Here is a 19,451-nt window from a genome sequence, read left to right as displayed (position 1 = left end):
TTTGCAATGGGTGTCCTTTTAGAATCCAGCACATGCTTCTCTTTAGCTGGTTTATTTGCTAATGACAGTTTAAGTGTTACATTTTTACTGGGTGGATTTATATTTGTTTTAGACGATGTAGTTTGGGTCATTATTAAAGTGGGTGGTTGTACCTTCAGTTGTGGCTGATCCTTAAAATGCGTTGGATTGGGTGTTTTAATCGGATCAGCTTTTGAGGTTATCCATTTTCTCCCCCAAGATTGTAACCCTCTCCATAAGGGGGAGCATATAGGATTTTAAAATTTGGTCAAAGAGATCTAAGGTCTCTTTTTTTGTCATATGTAGTTGTTCAACAGTGCCGGGTGGTGTAGATTGGATAAAAGAACCTGGCAAGTCCGCCCTCACTGAGGGGACGCTTTTTTTGATCTTGGGTGTTTCTCCCTACGGAGATGGGGGGGCCTGAATTGTAGGGATTTTCCTTTTAACACCCCCTGTTTTTCTCCTTTTTCTAGGCGGGGAATGATAAACCCGACGTAGATTCATAGGCTTGGTTACAATAGCTTTTTTGCTATAGTTAGGGGTTATTTTGTTTTTATGAATTGGCTTAGTTGGAACTATACTATCGGCTGATTGGTTTGTCAGAGAAGAGTGTAATTGGGGCACTATAGATGGTGCTACAGGGGTATTTAAATCTATTAGACTGTTTGAATCAGTGAGTGGACTAGTACCATTGTCGACATTATTATTGCCTGAATTGATGACAGTAGTATTAAGATCGCGAAAAATACTAGGGAGGTGGTCAGTACAAAAAAGATCAGCATCTCTATCCAACCTACCAGAGCTTCCTGTGTCCTGAGTAATATTTCTATCAACCATGGAGGATAAGGGTTTCTGTTTCAGATGTTCTATGGATCTGCGTCGCTCTGCGCGTTTCTCTTCTAAAAGAAGTTGTTTATCTATCTCCTTATTGGCTTTCTCAAAATATTTGTCAAGAGGCCCCAAAATTGAGACTCCGACACAAGATGGTAAGGAGTTAGACATTTCTGTGAAGAGTTTTACAATAATAGAAGATATAGAGTCAAACTAACCGGAGTACGACTGGGGGAAAGTGCAAAGTCTTAGGGACCGGGCCCAGCCCGGCCTCCCTTTGCCCCTGATGGCCACAGACGGTCCCGCCCTTGTCCCGGGCTTCTCCCGGGACGCTCCCGCGTGCTCCCGCGCCGCGGGAAGAACACTTGTAATTATACGTAGGCTGTTAGGCTGGAGGTGGGGCGTGGCGAGCAGGGAGAGCGGTCAGGTGTCGGGAGGCTCGGGTTACCGGGACTTCTGGGATGCGAAGTCCGGTCCCGACGCTCGCAGCCCTGCGTGCACACAATGCACCCACAGAAACAGTCCAAGGCTCCTAGAAGGCAGGCACGGCGCTGCGGGACCCGCGGAGCGGGTTCCGCGAGTTGTGGCAGAAAAGGCTAGGTGAGCCGGCAGCAGCAATCACTACACAGTCCAAAGGATGTCCCAGGGCAGTTAGCAGGCAGAGTCCTTTTCAGGCTGGAGGTGGGGCGTGGCGAGCAGGGAGAGTGGCCAGGTGTCGGGAGGCTCGGGTTACCGGGACTTCTGGGATTCGAAGTCCGGTCCCGACGCTCGCAGCCCTGTGTGCACACAATGCACCCACAGAAACAGTCCAAGGCTCCTAGAAGGCAGGCACGGCGCTGCGGGACCCGCGGAGCGGGTTCCGCGAGTTGTGGCAGAAAAGGCTAGGTGAGCCGGCAGCAGCAATCACTACACAGTCCAAAGGATGTCCCCTGAAGTTTAGTCTTTGAGTGTGTGAATTCATTTGCTGAATGAGTATGTACAACAAATGCTTAACACTGTCCTCTGATAAAGCTAGACCACACTACCACAAATAGAGAGTGAGGTGCTATCTACTTTACCTCTGCCTACCTTTCGGGTTGCCCTGGACTCTGTGCACACTATACCTCACTTTGGTATAGTATATTTAGAGCCAGATTCCTACAACATTTGCTTCCAATCAATAAATCAATTTAATGCTGATGATGTTCCACTAATATATCTATTTTTTTTATCAACCTGCATCCATGTCCCCACTAGATAGGACCTAGCTCGATGAGCTGCTCCACCTGAAGGTGTTTAGGGCAGACAAAACAGAAATGGCCTAAAAAACACTGGGCACAGATGAGCTACCCATTGAATACTACCCCATTTTCTCACACCAGATCTCCCAACAGTAACTGGACATATTGTCTGAATCCCAATCGACCCACCACTTACCTGACTTGCTGTGTGAAGCATAAATTGTGGTCCTTCTTAAACTTGGTCAGCACCCTCTGTATGTGCGCCCACCCATACTGGCTGTTATCCCCCATCGTTCTCAACTGTAAAAAACCTTGGGTAGGTGCTTGCCAATAGTCTACTTCCCATAGTCCGCACATTGATACACACTGACCAATCAGGGTTCCTTCCTTGATGCAACACATTACTTAACATTTGTTGATTACTGAGAGTCATGCATGACATTCCCCTGGAGGCATGAGGCAAAGTGTAGTTTCTTTTGATATCAAAAAGGCTTTTGATACACTGAGCTGGGGCTAACTATTTTCCACCTTGGACAGCATGGGCTTCGGACCTGTGTTTCTGAGCTGGATCCACACTATGTACTCAAAACCAATGGTCAGCATCAAAACTGTATATGTAAATACCAAGAGAGAGAGCGATACCGGGTCACTCTTAACCCCCCTAATAACAATCTTAGTCAAACAACAGAAGAGTGAAGCCTTCTGTTGTTTGACTAAGATTGTTAATAACAGCATCAAAACTGGCCAACAGATTTTAGAGCTCTTTCCCATCCAACAAGGCACTCGCAAGGGGTGCCCACTCTCACTGCTGTTTTTAGCAGAGGCCAAGGAGCACTTGGCCTGCCATCTGCAACTGCACACACAAGACTGGAGGATCGATGTATTGAAATCCTACCACATAGTATATCTATATAAGGATGATGCACGGATATTCCTCTTACCATACATACCTCACTCCCCACTTTGATTCGAGTATTGAATTACTTCAGCGACGTTTCTAGCCTTAAAGTCAACTGGGTCGAAGACCAGCCTATTCCCCCTTTGTCCCACCTTGGAAATCCACAGAGACACCTTCCTGTATCATCGCCTCAAATGGTGCTACAACACTATCCAAAATATATCATTCCAATGGGGCCTTTAAGGAAAGTAACATCAACAAGGCAATTTGATAGATTCAGAGATCTCTTCCCTTCTGGCGCTCGTTGCCCCTCTCACCACTGGGGAGCGTGGTGATTGCTAAAATGCTGATACTGCCTAGACTATTATATTTCTTCGCAGCACTACCATTTACGCTTCAAAAAGGCTTTTCCCCAGAACTGAATGGTTTGCTACTAGAGCTGATATGAGGAATGGACTGGTGCTAGGGAGCTCTTCCTGTTGCACAGAGACCATTAGTGGAGGAAGGGCTGGGTGTACACTACTTTGAACAATATTATGCAGTGGCACCACTTCAATGGCTTAAGATCTGGTTGCATGTGACCCTATGCCCAGAGCGTGCGGTTGTTTACGATTCCCCTGGAGGGACAAATATCTACACTTCTCTGACGGACAGGAACTTCTGACCCCAATAGGAATTGGGCCAGATGACAGTAGAACAAAAATGCTGGCAACGCTTTGTACATGGCAAGAGCCTATATATTCTTTATTCACCATCTGGCCACTGCAGGGTATTCTTGTCCCAACCAGGGAACATGACCTGACACCAATGTGGGCTGCAGGGGTTAACCAAGTGGGCGACCTCTTCAATGAAGGGTTCCTATGTCCTTTCCAAATATAATGTACACTTACAATGTGGGTGCTGGTCACGTTCAGTTGATTGTGAGGAACACCTGGTGGGCTGGAGAGTCGTACCCACCCTCATCATATATTTTACAGGTTCTTCTGACGTATTGCACTGCACGCCGTGCAATCTCTCCACTATACTCAGCTCTGCATCCTGATACTATCGGGGGCACAGGGGCAGCACTAACCCAATAGAATAATGCCTTCCACAACCATCGACAGGTAAAGCATGGACACTTGCTTATAAGGTATGGGTACATGCTTTCAGCATGTGAAAAGGGTACTCAGGAATCCCCATTTCCGTTTCACACAATACAACAATGTACATCACATCAATTTATCAAGCCACTGCATTAAACAAATGTTCCCCGTGTCAGTGCCTGTGTGGCTGCACTGTCATTTAGTAGATGCCAGTTTTATCATATGGTGTGGCAAATCCCGCTACTGCAAGTGACCTGGACGGAGGTCACAGCCATCATGGCAGAACTGGCGGACCATGCATAGTTGCCCACTCCTGAATCTTGCCTGAAGGGCCTTCATCCCAGAGCCGCACTTACATTGATCTTGCCTTTGTAGTGTAGTTCCTATATTCCCAATAGGCTCTGCACATTGGAATAACATAAACGATAGTTTAGATGTAGGACTTAGGTTGACTATCCCTATTGAATATGTTAGACTTAATTATGAATGCCAGCTAGCTCAGAGGTCACTACAAACTTTCTCGAGTAAACAAGAAGGTGTTAACTTTCCTGAATAGACAAGAAGTGATTAGTTTCTGACAACCGCATAAACATGACAACTTATTGAACAGTCTTCTTTCTCATGCAAGAGAAGTGAGTTGCCACAATTGCAATACTTGTTATAAAGTGAAGTGCGTACAGTAAAAGGAGTATTATAAAATAATACTGTAAAAGCATGGTATGGTTTCTAAGCCATACGGTGTTTAAAATAGATAATATATATACATAGATAAAACCATGACTAAACGTACTCAACTGGTGCTTCCAAGATACGCCTACCCCAGTGTACCTAACATAAGCCTAGTACGTGGGAAGGAGTAAGTGAGCTGCAGTTTAAGTTTGAGATAGGTTTTGCCAAGAATCTGAATCAAGAATTCTCTAAGGGTCTAATCAGCTCCGTACCTTGTTTATAGAATGAAGAAGGTCTTGTATCTCTCTCTCAGGACTCGATCTCCCAGCAACCCGCAAGGGTGACCAGGAAACACTGGAGCTGGATTTCGCGGCAGGAGAAAAGACAGCGTCTCTCTCAGTGCGTCAATGGGAGGGTCGGCTTCCTTTGGCACTTGCCACAGCAGGGCGTCGAGCAAGTAGATAGCTGATCTGCTCCAAACCACCGTGAGTTTTGCTAGGGCAGATGCTGGTATATTTATACCTGGAAGGTGTCGAGTTTGACGTAAGGTTGGACATAAGATGTCACTAAGAACTCGCAGTTCTTTCAGGACTCCAGGAGTTCTAGGACAAATCAATACAGAAGCAGGGGGAATTCCCGGGCTGCTGGAGGCTTGGTTTGTTTAAGAACGCGTTGTGCTTTCTAGGAGTCTATGGGAGTAGCCTTGCCGTATTTGGACTGCATTAGCTATGACTTAATATGGATATGATTCTTATGCCTTTATAAGGATATGATTTGTTTTAACCACACAAGGGCATACATCGGGAATATTTAAATATGGTCCTAGATACGTTTACAACACCTTTGTCCTTTTTAAATGTGAAATAGCCATGACGTTGAAGATGAATGCAGTGCTGGACACACAAACATGACTTCACACTCTCCTGCAATGGGAGAGAGCAGAGGCCACTACACTTCACACACAGTGCTCCAAGGGGGGTAGAGTGGGGTGAGGAGACTGAGACACCTACATTCTTAATATCCAGTCCAAAAATGACACTCTACAGCCATTAAAGGAGTACACCACAATTATCATGGTAAGACCAGAATACACCTGCATGGAATTTTCCTAGCAATGTACCTGCTTTGCTAGAAGCTCCCTACACTAGCTGACCATGTGCATAACCGCTTCCTGTGATGTATGATACTTTTGGCCACCGTCAGTCTGTCCTCTCTATTGGCATCCTATGCTGCTACTCCCCCACACCCTATGCTCGCCCTGTGCCCCTATATCGTGCTATGAACACCCCAAGAGCCACATACCTTACTGCACGCATAGCTGTTTTGATTCTGTGCCTACCACACAGATTTGTAGATTTTATTCCTATACCTATTCTTTCTGCCAAGAAATGCGTAGTATGGTATGCACTTTGTATGGCTATGAGAGGTTTCTTTTACCTAGTAATAACAACTTTTTTTTTAAACCTACACCTATGTCAACTGCGGTGTGTAGAATGCGAGGCGGCTGTTGAGGAACTTGGGGCCCATGTCGTGGAGAGCCTTGTGTGCGTGGGTGAGGAGTCTGAACGTGATCCTCTTGTTGACGGGGAGCCAGTACAGGTCTCTCATATGGGCAGAGATGTAGCTGTGACGAGGGATGTCCAGGATGAGTCGTGCAGAAGTGTTCTGTATGCGCTGGAGTCTTTTCTGGAGTTTGACTGTGGTTCCGGCATAGAGGGCGTTCCCGTAGTCCAGTCGGCTGGTGATGAGGGCCTGGGTGACCGTCTTCCTGGTTTCGGTGGGGATCCACCGGAAGATCTTTCGGAGCATGCGCAGGGTGTTAAAGCAGGACGACGAGACGGCGCTGACTTGCTTGGACATCGTGAGGGAGGAGTCCAGGATGAAGCCCAGGTTGCGAGCATGGTCCGTTGGCTTGGGGGCGGTGCCCAGGGCATGGGGCCACCAGGAGTCATCCCAGGCAGAGGGAGAAGGTCTCAGGATGAGGACTTCTGTCTTGTCTGAGTTCAGTTTCAGACAACTGAGCTTCATCCATTCCACAACGTCCTTCATTCCTTCCTGGAGGTTGACTCTGGCGGTAGCGGGGTCGTTGGTGAGGGAGAGGATCAGCTGGGTGTCGTCGGCGTAGGAGATGATGTTTAGGTTGTGTTGGCGTGCGATGGATGAGAGGGGGCTCATGTAGACGTTGAAGAGGGTGGGGCTGAGCGAGGATCCTTGCGGAACGCCGCAGATGACTTCGGTGGACGCGGATCGGAACGGGGGAGGCGGACTCTCTGGGTTCTTCCGGCGAAGAACGAGATGATCCACTCCAAGGCCATTCCTTGGATTCCGGTGTTGCTGAGGCGTTGTATCAGGGTGCGGTGACATACGGTGTCGAAGACTGCTGAGAGGTCCAGGAGGATGAGTGCCGCTGTTTCCCCGTTGTCGAGCAGGGACCTGATGTCATCAGTAGCTGCGATGAGGGCGGTCTCGGTGCTGTGGTTTGCTCGGAACCCGGACTGTGAGGGGTCGAGGGATCCGTTTGTCTTGAGGAAGGTGGAGAGTTGTTTGTTGACGGTCTTCTCGATGACTTTGGCAGGAAAAGGGAGGAGCGAGATGGGGCAGAAGTTCTTGAGGTCCGTCGTGTCCGCGGTGGGTTTGTTCAAGAGGGTGCTGAGCTCGGCATGTTTCCAGCTCTCCGGGAAGGTGGCGGATGCGAAGGAGCTGTTACTGATGTCCAGGAGTTGTGGTACGATGATGGAGTCGGCTATGTTGAAGATGTCGTGTGGACAGGGGTCAGTGGGGGAGCCGGAGTGGATGGTGTTCATCGTGCGGGTGGTGTCTTCGGTGCTGACCGGGGTCCAGTTGCAGAGGGTGGTGGTGGGAGGCTCTGGTTCGGTGGTTGGGTGCGTGGTCTGTGCTCCGAAGCTGTTATGTATGTCGGCGATCTTGCGGTGAAAGAACGAGGTGAGTTAGTTGCAGAGGTCTTGCGTGGGTGTGATGTCGTTGTTGCAGGCGCTGGGGTTGGAGAGCTCTTTAACGATGTTGAAGAGTTCCTTGCTGTTGTGGGTGTTGTTGTCCAGACGTTCTTTGAATGTTGTCCTTTAGGTGGTGCATATCAGCTGGTGGTGTTTGCGGGTGGCGTTCTTGAGGGCTGTCATGTTCTCCGTTGTCTGGTCGTGGAGCCAGGCTTTCTCGAGGGTGCGGCAGGTTTTCTTGGAGTATTTGAGGTCGTTGGTGAACCATGAGGCTTTCTTGCTGCCGGGTCTGCTGAGAGGGTTCTTCAGAGGCGGGAGGTCATCGGCACAGTTGGTGAGCCACTGTGTGAGGTTGCGGGCTGCTTCGTTGGGGTCCCTCGTGTTGGTGGGAGGGTTCTGGCTGAGGGAGGTGGTGAGTTGGTCGGCGGAGATCTTGCTCCAGCTTCTGCGGGGAACCTGTTGCGGGTGGTGGTGTTTCGTGGTTCTCCTGAAGTTGAAGTGGACGCAGCTGTGATCTGTCCAGTGTAGTCCGGTGGAGTGGCTGAAGGAGATGTGTTTGCTGGAGGAGAAGATGGGGTCTAGCGTGTGGCCGGCGTAGTGGGTGGGGGTGTTCACCAGTTGCTTGAGTCCGAGGTTGGGGAGGTTGTCCAGGAGGGCGACGGTGTTGCTGTCATTGTTGTTCTCCAGGTGGAAGTTGAGGTCTCCTAGGAGGATGAAGTGTGAGGAGGTAAGGGCGTGCTGGCTGATGAAGTCTGCGATGGCTTCTCTGAATTGTGTGTGTGGTGCCGGGGGTTCTGTAGACGAGAGTGCCTCTGAGGGTGGTCTTGGGGTTGGTGTGTATCTGAAAGTGGAGGTGCTCGGCGGCGGTGAGGGTGTCGTCGGTGTTGGTCGTGATTCGGATGGTGTTTTTGTGGACGATGGCGATGCCTCCTCCGGTTTGGTTGACGCGGTCCCTTCGGGTGATCTTGTAGCTCTCTGGGATGGCTGTGGCGATGTCGAGGGCTGAGGAGGCGTTCATCCGGGTTTCTTTGAGGAAGGCGACGTCTGGTGATGTTGTGTCAAGGAGGTTCCAGAGTTCGACGACGTGTCTGTGGACGGAGCGGGTGTTGAGCAGGATGCACTTGAGGTGATTGTTGCTGGTGCCTGGCCTTGCGGGTGCGGTGCAGGTGAATTTGCAGTCTTGGCAGGTGAAGGGTCCGTGGGTGCATTTCAGGTTGGCCCGGTAGCAGGCGGGGTTCCCGCTGGCGTTGAGTGCGTTGAGGGTGGTGGCGTCGTAAGTCCGTCGCGTGGGCTGGCATCGTCGGTGGCCAGGGGTCCTGGCGCTGGGCGCGGTCCAGGCGCAGACGGGCTTGCTTTAGGCGCGCCCGCTGCGCGGCCGATTCGCGGCCTCCATAAGTGTGGAACCGGGAGGGAGGAGCAGCTGGGTGGCGGGAGCGGGGCGGCGGATGGGCTGGAGGGGGGTGGGGCCGCAGGGAGGCAGTGGCGGGAAGGACGAAAATCAGGAGGTGGGCAGCTCAGCGGCGGCTGGGCCGTCCAAGGCAGGCAGCGGCGGTGGCAATCAGCAGGCAGGCAGCGGGTGATCTCACCGGCACAGGAGGCTGGCAGGTAGGCAGCAGCGCGTGGGGGCGACCTAGCCTGGAGGCAGGGTCAACGGTCACTCCCAAGCCTCCCAAGAGCCCACATCCCCTCCAGCACACGTCCGTAGTGTTAGGGAATACTTTGTGTAATTTCTGGGGGTGCAAGTACCAGTCATACATAATTTTATAGTGAGCCTCTCTCAAGTGCATATAGCAGTGGTGTTTGGCACTATCCTTATACAAGTGCCTCCATTGTTTCTCCTCCAGTGGCCTAGAAAGAGTAGAGTCCCAAAAAGTCCTGTGTCTTGGAGTCGACTTTGGGCTCAGCACCCTAATGAGGGAGTACGGGAACAAGATAGTCCCCTTGGTGGATGCCCCTGATTGTGCGAATTTCTCAATTGGGAGCAGGTCCCTGGTCGTGGCCAGCCACACCTGGGGTTGCTGCACCTAGTGTTTGAGCTGTGTGTAATGGTAGCTCTCTGTAGGTTGTAACTGGAATGCTTTGGTGCATACAGCAAATGTCAGGAGTTCCATTTTTTTGCATAGGTGAGAGCTCATAAGGCGCCCTCCTATTCTCCCTTGCTAAAATGGCCCCTCCCGCAGTGCCGGGGGGAATTCCTGGTTGAAGTGAATGGGGGTGTAGGCTGACAGGAAGGTTTTCAGGGAAAGTGTTTTTGTAAGAAGGTCCCAGACCCACAGGGGGTGGCCTTGGGGGTGCTGAGTTAAGTGTTTGGGGGCAATTGCTGCTTCTTTAACCGTAAGAGATCCCAGATGGTCCTGCCTGCTATTTGACGGTCCATATGGAGCCAATGTTTTTCGGACTCTCTGAGGGACCATTCCATCAGCACACAGAGCTGGGCAGCTCTGTAATTCCCTAAGAAGTCCGGGAGGACTAAGCCATCCTCTGCTCGCGATCTGGTTAACACTAAATAGGATAATCAGGCTCCTTGTCCCTGCAATATGAATTTAGTGATCAACTTTTTCAGTTCTGTGAATAATTTCCTGTCTACCGGGATCAGGAGGCCCTGAAGGAGACAGAGTAACCTGGGAAGGACATTCATCTTGCTTGCATTGATTCTCCCAATCCAGGAGGTGAAGGCAGCTTTCCATCTGATCAGATCCGCTTTAATCTGTCGCTGCAAAGGCAGGTAATTGGCCTAATAGAAGTCAGCTATTTTTGGAGTGAGCTTGACCCTTAGATATATGATGTCTTTGCCTGTACAGCAGAAAGGGGGGGGTCTCCTTTATCCTCTCTATCACCTCTCCCGAAAGAGTTAAACTGAGCAAGAATGACTTTGAGCGGTTTACCTTACAGCTGGAAATTAGTTCAAAGAGATCGAGCTCCGCTTGTATGGCCGGCAGCGAGTTCAGTGGATGAGTGATGGGAAGCAGGACATCGTCAGCAAAGAGGGAGATCTTGTGGTCATCGGTGCCAAATGTAACCCCTCTTACTTATGGGTTTGTCCTGATCCACTCCACCAGGGGTTACATGTTGAGAGCAAAAAGCATGGGGGACAGAGGGCAGCCCTGCCGAGTTCCCCGCGAGAGTGCAAAGGAGTCGGAGGCCACCCTGTTTATGAGGAGTTGGGAGCTGGGAGAGTGATAATTGGCCTGCACCATACCAATAAATGTTTCACTGAAGCCGAATCATTCCAATGCTTGCAGGGAAAAAGGACAGTCAACCCGATTGACGGCCTTTTCACCATCTAACGAGAGGAGGACTTGGGGAATGCCCTTCTTCTGTACCTTCTCAATTATATGAGCTATTCTCCGCAAACTGTTGTGGGTCTTCCTTCCCTTAATAAACCCTGATTGGTCTGGAGCGATTAGAGCGGGAAGGAGATTTTCAAGGCGGGTGGCCAGTATTTTAGAGTACAATTTTGCATCTAGATTCAGAAGTGCGATGGGTCTGTATGCGGTGCAAGCTTTAGGGTTCTTCCCTGGTTTGGGTATAACAGTGACCATCGCTTCCCCCATGGAATCCATCAACCTTTGGGCATTTTCTATGTCATTAAAAAGGGTCACCAGATAGGGAGTCAGTTTGGGTGCAAGGGTACCATAGGATTGGGCATATAGCCCGTCCAGGCCGGGGGCCTTCTGAAGTTTCAACTTGTCTATCGCCTTCTGGACCTCTTCCATGGTGAAGGGGCTACTAAGTTCCTCATTGGTATGGGCTGAGACTTGAGGCAGGTTGAGGGGTGTAGGACTTGGCCGTTTTGGCAGGTTCACCCTGAAACCTTTTGCATTTGCCTAGCCTGTTTCTGTAACCTGGTGTTGGAGATTTTAGGCCACTGCACACTTTTTTACTGTGGTCTAGTGTAAAGTGTATGCGCTCTCTGTGCATGTGTGGTGAGACTGGCCTGCCCTCCCATAGGAATGCATGGGGAATATGTGTGTCCATGGTAGTTCCTGATGTGTGGGGAGTGCAGGGTCGAATTTGGCATGTACGAACTCGTGAGATTAAATGCTGCGCAATGATGTGCGCGGAGTTAATGTGTCTAGTGTGGAAATGCCACTTCTAGAAGTTGGCATGTCTGTGCAGTGAATGTGAATTGACTGTCTGGCTTGTGATTGGCTGGAGCTGGCTGGTGTGTTTGGCTCCAGGAGTCAGGATGGGCCTGCCCCGGTGGTGAATGGAGAGATCTGCATGTTGATAGGAGGGAGGAGTGCACCTGGGACATGAATAGGGCTGGGCCTTCCCTCACCAATGCTGGCTCCACCCCCTGTGGCGTGTCTGATGTCCCTGACCCACCCTGTGAATAGGCAGAGGGGCTGTGCAAAACAAAGTGCTCAAGAACCAGTTGCGTCTGGTTCGCCCCTTGCCTGCACCCTTGCAAATAAAGGGATGATGTGTATAAAAGAGGGGCTGTGACCCCATGACTTTGTTCTTGTGTTCCACTTGAAACTACCAGGGGGCGTGCTGCTGATGGGGCCCAGGGAGACCAGCCCCTGGATGCCTGGAGGATTTTCCCTTACTGAGGAGCTACATTCTTTGCTCCATTGTGATTATAGGGCTTTCTCCAGCCTTTCTGAGCCCTGGGCGCACTGTGCTTTCCCCAGGAGAGCGAGAGCCTGGAGCTGAGCAGCGCTGAACTGTAGCCCCCCTCCTTGTGGGCCCTTGCGGGGGCCCACCCCGCAATTCTTTATGTATTTGGGTGCCCACCCCACTTATTTAATGATGCCCCATGCGCAGGTGCCCACCCTGCGTCTTCGTTGTATTTTTTTTTAATTAACGCGGGTGCCACCCCGCTTATCTTTATTTAATTACGGGTGCCCACCCCGTTTTTGAGCTGAACTAAGCGGGTGTCACCCCGCTGTGGATTTTCAACGACGGAGGGAGCCTACCCCTCATTGTGCCACGAAGAAGCCTGCTCCTGGCCGTTGTAGCGCGACCAGGAAATCAGGCACGATTGTGAGGGACATGGGCAGGGCTTCCAGGACTGAAGGAAGCCCCGCGAGAGAGGAAGCTACCGGCCGGAAGTGAAGTGTCGGCGGAGCCTTGCCGGCTCGTCATCCAAGCCCTGGGTCCCAGGAGGGGGCCCGGGTGAAGAGGGGAAGTGGCGGCCGAGGCCGTCCATAGCAGCGCGGGGCTCCCATGATGGAAGAGAGAGCCCCGCGTCGTGCTGATCAAGGCCGCCCCGAGCCCGCCTTCCGCCGGTGCCTGGACCGGTGCTGACCAACGAGGAGTCCCTCCCCCATAAAGGAGCCCGGTGAGTGAGGGCTGGGCAAGGGGGGGCACGGCTGCATCCTTGCCCGAGCGGCCCCCCCGGATAGGGGGCCCACTCCACCGAAGGGGCACACGGTTGGTTAAAGGGCCAGTGAGGGCCCGTGTAAGTCAGAGCTGCCCGTCTAGCAGCGGGCCGCTCCAACAGTTGTGGCATGTGGTTTCAGAGCCGGCGGGGTCCCCCGATGGGCACAGTGATTTCCTGGAGGGGCCCACACTTTTTGTTAAGAGGGGGGTGGTGTCGGGGCACGATGTCAGTGCCCGTCCCCCTTTTGCGCCCATAGCAGTACAGTGCCAGTTTTCAGAGCGGCCTCGTAGGCAGCGGGCCGCTCCAACCTATGGGAGCATATTTTCGTGGTTCAGAGCCTACGTGGCACCAACGGGGCAAATGTTCTATTGAGGCCAAGAGCCTAGATGGCTCCACAACGCTTGTGGTCCTATTCATTCCCAGAGCTGATGCGTGGCTCCATCGTATTGCCCACTTTGATCAGAGCCTGCGTGGCTCCAGCGTTTGGGGGCACCTTGGATTGTTTAAGGAGCCAGTGGGCTCCTGGGGCACAGTTGGTTCTAGAGCCAGATGGCTCCAATGCCCCTAAGCTGTTTATAGAGTCTATAGGGCTCCAAAATGCGCAGTATTTATTTCCAGAGGGCTCCAGCATTTGGCGTAGATTGTCCTGAGGGCCAGTGAGAGCCCATGTCGCTGTTTGGTTTCTACAGCTGCCCAGCAAGTAGTGGGCAGCTGCACCGTTTAGGCGCAATTTGAGAGTCCCTGAGAGGGACAGAAGTGGCACAGAGGTGCCAGGCCTTCCACAGCTGCGCAGCACTTAGTGGCAGCTGCAGTGTTTAGGCCCTGTTGTTGTTCTCAGCTGCCCAGCAAGTAGTGGGTAGCCTCAACGTTTAGGTTTGCGCAGATGTCGCACCCTTGACTGGCGCTGCGTTGGAAGCGCGCCCTGACATTCTGGACACAGGGCATTTGAGCCCCTTCATGAGATGGCCAGTTGGCCAGGGGGCTGGTATGTGGATAGGGCGCAAGGCCCTAATGTGATTGATGTGTTCTAAATGTTGTGCTAGGAAATGTATTGTTTATAGCATGTTTTGCGCACCCTGTATCTGACCACTCTAAAACTGTGGTTTATGCTATGAGGTTGTTTTACCTATTTAGGTTTGTGTTAGTGAGATTGTACTTCACTGTGATTTACGCCCCTAAATGTGAGTTATACTTAGGAGGAAGGGTCTAATGTGTTTAGATTAGAGAGGAGATTGCCTACTGTATTTATACTGGTTAGGCCTAATGTGATTTATGCATAATATGCAATGCCTTTATGCCTCTGATACCTCTACATGTGTTTTCATGCTTCGGAGGTTGGTTTTGCCTAGTATAGTTTATACTAGTGAGTTTATGTGTCCCTGCTGATCTATGCCTATGGTTATTAGTATTGCGTTGTGTGTACCTACCTTTTATACGTGATTACTGGTTGTGTTCTACAATTGTTATTTTTGTGCTACACGTATTCTATGTTCTAGAAGTGCTATTTCTGCTAAGTGTTGATCCTGACAGTGGCCCACGTGGCCCTGTCCTGTGTAAATAATCCCTTGTGAATATTGCCGTGTCAGTTGGCACAATGTATATTGTGTGATTGCTATCTGATGTGTGTTGACAATATAAAAGTTATTTTTATATAACCTTGTGTGGAGTTCCTTTTGTAGTGTGCCTGGGATGTTGTTGCTGTGTGCGAGTGCAAATGCTTTACACATTGCCTCCGGGATAAGCCTGACTGCTCATGCCAAACTACCAAGGGGGTGAGCAGGGGTTATCTTAGCTTGTGACTCCCTTGCCCTGATTAGAGTGGTGGTTTCTGCCTGGCTTTGGTGCAAGCCTTAGGCAACCAGAAATACCAGTTTTAACAAGGGGGCTCAGATAACTCTCCTGGTCTTGGGTCTCCAGTGGGTCGGCGGTATAGAGGTTACGATAAAAAGTCCCAAAGACGTGTTTTTACCCTCCTCGCTAAGATGGGAGACGCCCGCATCATCCACTATCTGTATGATATATATTTTTCTTGTTTTGCCCTCAACTGAGGTGCAAGTAGGGCACCTATTTAGTTGCCACTTTAGTTGCCCCAGGCCTGAAGCCTTAGTATAGATTTCTCTGCTCTGTTTGTGTATATGGGCTTTAGTTTACTCATTAAGGACGTGACCTTGCAGTGAGTTTGGATCAACAGACTCTTGTGGTGTTTTTTTTCTGCCGATTGTAGTTCCCCTTCTAACGGGAGTCTCTCCCCCCTTCGCTGATTTCTAAGAGTGGTGGCTAACTCTGCATTTGCCCCTAATACCTGCCTTAAAGGCGTCCCAGTTGTTTGCGTAAGATGTGAGGGCAGGATCGTTTCTATTAAAGTACTCTGTGATCGCCTTCCTTAGTTCATCCCTGAGTAGTCTATACCTACTGAGAAAGTTGGGGAAATACCATGTCCTTTGTATCAAGCGCCGGGTGGCCAATTTAGTTCTACCGCCAGGGGGGCATGGTCTGAGAGGCAAATCAGGTGAAACCTAGTTCTCGTGACTCTGTATAGAAGGGATTTGCTGAGAAAGATGTTGTCTTTCTAGAGTAGGTTCTGTGGGAGTGAAAGAAAAATGAATAATCCATTGTCGTAGGGTGGGCTTCCCTCCCAGCATCCAGTAGGCCCAAATGCTGAAGAGAGGCTTCATGGGCCCTACTAAATGTCCCTCCTGTTGCCCTGTGCAGGTGGGTCATTCCAGTGCCGGCCCCATATTAAGTTGAAGTCCCCCAGTAGTAGAATGTCTCCCGAGGCAAACCCCTCTAGTGTTGTTAAAAATGCCTCTAGGAAGTCCAGTTGCCCTGTGTTAGGTGCATAGATTGTGGCAATGGTGCAGGATCAACCCCTGAGCTCCCCCCGGACCATAAGAAAGCACCCAGTCTTATCTGTTTTAGTAGCATGGTGATTGAAGGGGACCGAGGAATGGAAGAGAAGGACCAGTCCATTTTGTTTTGTGGGGCCAAAGAACGGAAGATCTGTGGGTATTGTTTGTGTTTCAGCCAAACCTCCTCACTGTTATTTAAATGGGTTTTCTGCGGGGCGGCTATCATAATCTGGTGGTCAGTTAAGAATTTCCACAGGGTCTGTCTCTTGTTGGGGGAGTTAAGACCCCTGACGTTCCAGGATAGGCAATTAACCGCCATTTATCATTTTTTGGGCAACCCCCTTTCTCGCAGCTCCCACCCCAACCTCCCCATAAGCAACACATCTCCCTGCCCTATTCCCCACCCCTCCCGGGGCCCTGCTAGAGTCATCAACTGTATGAGCACTATGATACATAACATACAAAATGTGAATAAACAAAACTGTGAGTTGTGGGGTCTTCCATTCCAGAGGAAGGACTGACTATGACTAACTCTAGGAGCGAGCCCACTTCCACTCTCAGGAACCCCTTTACCAATTTGCTCGGGCACTTAGATGCTTTCTCCCTGACAGCCTCTGCCTCACTCTATGTACCCGCTCCAGTTGCACCTTTGGGATTCCCTCGAGGACAGTGGAGAAGAGGCCTACCATGAACAACTCCTGGATGTGGCCCTCACAGCCCTCTTCCAAGGCCCTGACTATTATATTGTCCCATCGGGAGCGGTTCTCCAAGTCCATACATTTGAGTGCAGATGCTCATAGCTGGCCGAGAAGAACTGCAGTGCTCTCTTCCAAGGGCTACATGCGTTCTTCCAGTTCCTGACATTGCGCGTTCCTACCGGATCCCCATTGGCCTGTAAGACCACCAACTTCACCCTCATCTCTGCTCTGAACGAGTCAAAGGAAGCATCCATATCTGACTTTATATCTTCCTGTAGCTCTTTCTTGAAATCTCTGAGGGAAGCCAGAAAATCTTCCAGAGTGAGAGCCATGTTGCCACCAGGATGCGCCTCTCCTTCCTTGGCTGCCTCTACGCCCGGCGGGACAAAGTAGTTGGAGACTTTATTATTGGGGGCCTTTGGGGTCGCATATGGAGGCAGGGCATCCGGTCAGCTCGGGGCCACCCTCCCCACTGTCCAGAGTGTGTCCAAGGAGTAGTCCACCTGATGAGAGGCCCGCATAGTGCTCTGAACCTATCTATCTAGGGGATCTTGCTTCTCCCTGGGGGCTTCAATCAGGACCCCAAAGGCCCCTCTGGGACTTCAGAGCTCCACTCCCACTCTCGTTCTTGTGGGAGCTTCTCCGACAATGGGGCGGCCGGGGAGGGGACCAGTGCCAGCTGCTGCGAAGGTCTACTCTGCTTGATGAATTCTCCCTCTGCTCATCAGCATCCCCCTTTCCTTGTTGATTTCGCTCTTCTGCCAGCCAATGTCATCTTAGGGTCAGGCAACTACTATGGGAGGTCAGACACACAACCTTTAATCTTTAATACACTGTTCTTTTCGTGGGGACCCAGCTACCAGTCGTGGGGTCTAGATGTCACCCGCCTCCCATCCACTGCCTGCTAACCCCGCAGCACTGAATTCCTCTCACCTTGACTGACAGTCCCGGGACAACCGCATGATGCTGTGGCTGCTCGCTGTTACTGAGGGTGCTTTCAACGATGTTTCCAGCGAGTCCCGGGCGGGTAACCCCTTCCTCTCCTCAGAGGGGCTCATCCCCCACCTTCTCCTTGCCGACCAGAGTAACGGAGGGCTGCATCCTCTCTACGGTCACGCTCTGCCAGGGTCTGCCACTTTAGGATGCCTGGCGGTGCTTCAACTGCCTTTCTTCTAGCCCCCGACGACGTTCATCTGGCGGCGCCCCTGCTCAAAACTTCACTCCGGTGCACCCGCCTCCTCTTGCGTCACTTAGGCAGGTTTCTTTACTGGGTTTTGTGCCCCTTTTCACTCCATCAGTGGGCCTGGGATGGAGCCATTAGGATCCATGTGCGAGCGGCCATTATGGTTGACCACGCCCTCCTCACCTACGTCTTCCTAGAAATTGTTAACAGTTGTGGATGTGACGATTTGAAATCCCTTATGGGATGTTAATGTTTTACATGCTCAATCAAATACTTAGGGCCCATACCATGAAAACCCCTGCATGTAAATACTAAGCTTTTAAACTGAATTCTCTTTCTCACTAGGAGTCAGGGTAGGAATCTGAGATTTGGTGTTATATGTTGAAGAGGTGGTATATTTTAAATCAACTGGTGTAGCATTTACACGAGTTAAAGCCGCTTACCCAAACACTGAGAAAGACCAAGGTAAAGTTAGTTAGCATACTCCCATTTGGTTGAAATCAGACAATGCACAACTGTCTTTCATGCTGAGACAGGCAAGATGTTAAAAAATCTCTTTAAAGAGCATATCAAAGAAAAACAGGTGCCAGTAGTGGACAATATGGGGGCAAAAGGATGGCTCAGCTTCAAAGTTGACACCCATATTTATTGCTGTGCTAGTCGGGCAAGACGTACTCAACCGCATGCACATAAAAATAAGCACACATATTGAAATGGATGCCATATATTTTTTTTCTTGCTGACAATTGCTTCCAATCAATAAATACATTTAATACTGATGGTGCTCCACTAATATATACATTAGTTTTCTATTAACCTGCAGCTATGTTCCCGCTACATAGGGTCTAGATCGATTAACTGAGCCACCGGAAGGAGATTAGGTCAGTCATTACTGAAATGGCCAGAAAAAAAAAGGCACAGATGGGCTACCCATTAAATACTACCCCATTTTCTCATCCCAGATCTCCGAACACTAACTGGACATTTTGTCCGAACCCATTCGACCCGCCACTTACCTGACTTGCTGTGTGAAGCATTAATTGTGATAATTCGTAAACTTGAGCGAGACCCATTGGATGTGCGCCCAAACTTGCCGATATCCCTCCTCAATCTTAACTGTAAAATCCTGGGGAAAGTGCTTGCCAATAGTCTACTTCCCATAATCAGCACATTGATACATACTGACCAATCAGGGTTCCTTCCAGGATGCAACACATTTCTTAACACTCATTTATTACTGATATGCCCCCGGAGGCACTAGGCAGAGTGGCAGTTTCTTTTGATATCAAAAAAAGTTTTCGATAAACTGAGCTGGGACTTCCTATTGTCCACCTTGGACAAGATGGGCTTTGGACCTGAGTTTCTGAGCTTGAATCACACATTCTACTCAAGACCTATGGTCAGCGCGAAACAGGCCAACAGATTTTGGAGCGCTTAACCATCCAACAAGGCACTTGCAAGGGGTGCCCACTCTCACCGCTGCTTTTTGCAGTGGCCAAGGAGCACTTGGCCTGCCATCTGCAATTGCACACACAGGACTGGGGTATCCCTGAATTGAAACTCTACCACATAGTATCACTATATATGGACGATGCACGGATATTCCTCGTAACTTGCATACCTCACTCCTCACTTTGATGCAAGTATTGATTTACTTCAGCGATGCGTCTATCTTTTAAGTCAACTGGTCAAACACATGCCTCTTCCCCCTTTCTCC

Source organism: Lissotriton helveticus, chromosome 6 (assembly GCF_964261635.1).
Source record: "Lissotriton helveticus chromosome 6, aLisHel1.1, whole genome shotgun sequence".
In the NCBI taxonomy this organism is placed as follows: domain Eukaryota; kingdom Metazoa; phylum Chordata; class Amphibia; order Caudata; family Salamandridae; genus Lissotriton; species Lissotriton helveticus.
Note: the sequence above shows the minus strand (reverse complement) of the source record.